Source organism: Seriola lalandi, unplaced genomic scaffold (assembly GCF_002814215.2).
Source record: "Seriola lalandi dorsalis isolate HSWRI2012SDOR001 ecotype SW California unplaced genomic scaffold, Sedor1 jcf7180002004517, whole genome shotgun sequence".
Taxonomy (NCBI): Eukaryota; Metazoa; Chordata; class Actinopteri; order Carangiformes; family Carangidae; genus Seriola; species Seriola lalandi.
This window is the reverse complement of record NW_019475172.1, coordinates 118-4,200: the sequence shown is the minus strand read 5'-3', so window position 1 is coordinate 4,200 and position 4,083 is coordinate 118. Positions and strand designations below refer to the sequence as shown.

At 38.6% G+C, this 4,083-nt stretch overlaps 1 long non-coding RNA gene across 2 annotated transcripts; it reads right to left on the bottom strand.

Moving 5' to 3' along the window:
- Window positions 1–23: 23 nt before the first annotated feature.
- Window positions 24–3,854, bottom strand: LOC111669054 (uncharacterized). Of its 2 annotated transcripts, none has more exons than XR_002761764.2 (3): window positions 3,423–3,854; window positions 1,019–1,211; window positions 24–872 (listed from the first exon to the last, which is right to left on the bottom strand). It is a non-coding gene; the product is annotated as an uncharacterized LOC111669054 (long non-coding RNA). The 2 variants fall into 2 exon arrangements; XR_015438207.1 differs by lacking the exon at window positions 3,423–3,854 and adding an exon at window positions 1,950–2,586.
- Between the last annotated feature and the right edge of the window lie 229 nt (window positions 3,855–4,083).

The following is a 4,083-nucleotide window of genomic DNA, read 5'->3' as shown; positions in this document are numbered from 1 at the left end:
TTTTGTTCAACTTTGGGCAATCATGTTCACTGAGCCGTTTCACAACTCATTCCTTTAACCATCCATCTCCCCTTTCACCCTGTCTCAGTCCCACCCTGACTCATTCCAACTCCTTTACCTCTCATCCTTCACCGAGACCTTTGAGTAAGAGTTGAGTAAGGCTGCCTGTGTCATGACAAGCCCCCCTATCTCTTTCCCCTCCACTCCCACCGTGCTCTTCCCATCATCAATCCATCCCTCCCCTCAGTGAAGAGGAGGAATGCAAGGGTGCATTCCAGGCTTAATGAAGTTAATATTGCAGGAATCCAGGCCTAAGTGATCGCTGAACCAACACCACAAAAACAAAAGGCTGCTTGTTCAACTGGTGAGCCACACAAGATTACCAAGGCATTTCAACGTATTTGTACAGGGAAAGAGATCAGGAACACAATGAAACAAAAAAAGTAAGTGGATTACACCATTCAATTATGCAGACTTGGAGGGCAGACTGAAATTCTTTTTTGGTTTTAGTGAAATAGCCTTTCGGCAGAAAATATTTTCCACGATATTACGCAAACAAGTGACACCAAAAGAGTGGCACTGCAAAGCCCTGCTGTAAAGTGTTGTCATAATCCAAACATGATGCTGTTGTTTACAATCTGACTGATTCAATGCGTTAAGTCAACAAAACTGCTTGCTGTATGGTCATAATTTTCAGTTATCTGACAATATTGCTGTGTACTCTAGTGTGAACAGTCTGTTTGGGTTCAGAGGCTGAAGGGTCAATGAGGAGTGAACTTACCCCTCACCACTGTGAGGCCAAAGAAGTGCAGCTCTTTGACTCCAAGGAGCTCTGTCACACGGTTGAAAACATCCTGCCCTGTGGACTTTGGCTGGAGCAGGTGAAAAGATAAAAAGAGGCTGTATTCAATATGGATTCACAATGTGCAAAAACTATGTGGTGCAGCCAAAACATTCTAGTGATAAACAGAACTTTGATCATCTGTTAAGACCTCTTGGTGTCGTAGTAAATACTCACCCCGACAGTGATGTCCAGCTGGTCTTTGTTGGGGAGGAGAACACAAATGGTCCTCTCGTGCTTTATCGAGGTGGACATAATGTCTTCTGAATGTCTGTGATAAGTACTCTCTCTGTTAAACTGCTCCAGTCCTCTCTTGCTTTCTCTATCCCTCACTTTTTATCTGTTCCAAGGCAGCTTTTCCATGTTTTATCTAAAACAACAGATGACATCAGAGTGAGATAAGCAAAGTAATTAAAAAACATGATCCAAACAACACTTTGAAGTGAGTGATGAAGACCACAGAATGGAATTTATAAACAGATCATCAACTCGTGTGTTGGATTCGATACCAATGAGAAATAAATTCAACAAATCAGAACACATCAGTCAAAAGGTCCGCTGTGTAGCATGTAGCCATTGATGCATTGATTTTTCATTAGCATACTGTCAATCAGTCACAGCATAAACAATCCCATACGCAGACATAAATACATGGACGTCTCCCACTGGCACACAACCAAGATTAACTCAACATGGATGGTCTCTTCTGTGGGGTGACAGGCCAAATGTTTTACCATCACAATTATCTTCCAGAGGGATCATCCAACACATGAATCAGATACATGGCTCATAAATGACATAAGCTGGTCTACCTTAAAAAGCATCTTAACCCAAATCATTGGTAAATACTACATTATAGTGTATAAATGGAAAACAGGGAAATAGTTGGGCAAATCAAATGAGCTTATCATACTGTAATCCTAATAATAGTCATTAACTGGGAAACAACCAATCAGATAATCCTTGTGCATACCTTTTCTATTCTATCAGTATCTACAGCAACACAAAATTAGGAACTGAAGGAACTGAATTATTGCAGATTCTGCTGAGCATACTAAAACAAATGGCCATGACAGAGGGGGACAGTCTATTTGAAATCAAGACTCACCTGAAACTTGCCCCCTATACTGACCCGAAGCCCCAACTGGTACGAAGCTCATCTGATTAACGTCTTAGAATCAATTAATCAGGTTAATTACTGCTGCGTGCCGACTCTAAATCCCTTAAATCCCACTCTGGACAAAAACCAGCAAAAAAAAAAAAGAAAAGAAAAAAGAAAATAATACAAGGGACAGAAAAAAAAGATTTGTAACTGAAGCAGCCGAAATCTTTACTTTAGTAAACAAAGCATAGGAAGAAGTTGGACAAACGGCTGTTTCTTAGTGTCATACTTGTCTTACATCTAATTCTTGAGATTAGTATTGCCATTTAAGGAAACGATGTTAACATATGTTTAAAAGCACCAGCTGCATCAAATCTCACTGTTATAAATCAAAAATAAAATAAAATATTATAAATGTGTTGCAAGCATACAAACATTGTGAGAGCAAATGGTCTTGACTAAGAAAGCATAACATTTGTCTTACCAAATATGATTTATGGACATGTTGAAACACAGCCGCACTCACATCCAGGTGTCAGAGCAAACAGACAAAAAAACCTGAAATTCCTGTAGCTTGAACATCTGACTTGTTTGTGACAGAGTCAAACTATACTTAACATTCACTCTGACACTGTAGCTAATAGAGAAACAGATCCAAGTATTTTTTTCACTCTAACAATGTATATATAATAATTGTGTAATTTAAAAAAAATTCCTTACCTACTTTTTTAAACTTTGAAAATTCTTCTACAACATAACTTATGACCATAACGAGAGAGCTGTAGCTCCACTACTACTACAACTACTCTGTTTGGCTAATACCATATTGTGAGCTATGCTGCAAAAATATATCAATACCGTTGCATTTATAGTGTAGACTACAACAGACTGACATATTTTTAATTCAGTAATCATAAATGAGTCACTGAAGCAATTCCACAGAATATATAATGATAACCAAACAGTAATACACTACATTGGAAGAAGAGCGTGCAGACATTTGTCAGCAATTCATGCATGAAGCAATACAACTGAAAAATAGAAACAGATTTCTAAAGAGAAAAAAAAATGCTTTGTATGGGAGTTTGGGTGGTCTTGGTCCTGTGGTTTGTTTTTCCTTTGCTTGTTTTTATATGTGCATCTAAACTTTACTTGCAATCCAATGTTTTGCCATAACTTTTTCCCACTTGTAGCATTTAGTTTGCCATACTTAACTTCAATGCAATATAAATTTACTTAAGAGTTCAGTTGGAAAAACATTACCATAGACAACAGCTAAGTTTCAATGCACCCTGATATTCAGATGTAAAAACACAAACGAAAACTTAAGTCTACCTTATTGAATTTATTTACAAAGTACATGGCATATCAAAGACAAAAAGCTGGTGTAAAGCAGGTGAAACCTGAGCGACCTTACTCAACCACAAATCCAGAGTACAGTCAGTTATATAAACTACACTGGTCTTAACTGTATCCCACCTGTTTACTATCAGCCCAAACAGTGCTGGCTGACGTCTTCAGACATCCCCCTTGTTGCTGACCAGGGTGAAACCTGGCATCACATGAGAGCAGCCATCTGTATGCCATAATTCCCCTCCAAGACTGTTATAATCCCTGCTTCTGAGCACACTGCTGGCTGTTGGAAAAACAACATCCCCTCTGCACTGTGCAAGCTCTCTGAAGTGCCAGAGATCCTTACTGCCTGCTGAAACCATAAAGGAATGGGAGCAAAGGAGGGGTTTCTGAATAAACAGGGGAATACCATTTACACTCATCCCACTTGAAAACAATAGGGTGAGCCAGCTTTTCAGTCCTGGGGAGCAGTGCTTTGCTTAGGGATGACTCAGAGCCCTGATAGGCACACAGATAATCAAGGTTCAATGGTTTCTTTAACGCTAGAATAAAAACAGACTTTAAACGAACTTGGAACTGGAGTACAAAATAATTACACCCTGCTATAAATAATCCAGGTGCATTGAAAATTCCAGTTTTTCATTGTTTATCTCGAATTTTATTACCAATTTATCAAACGGTCGCTTAATACTTAACATAAGGAGCTAGTTGCCGTTAGTTCTGTCAGTTTAAATTTAAGTACACATATTTATGAGTGAGAGAAACAAAGTCAAAGAAACTTAGAGTT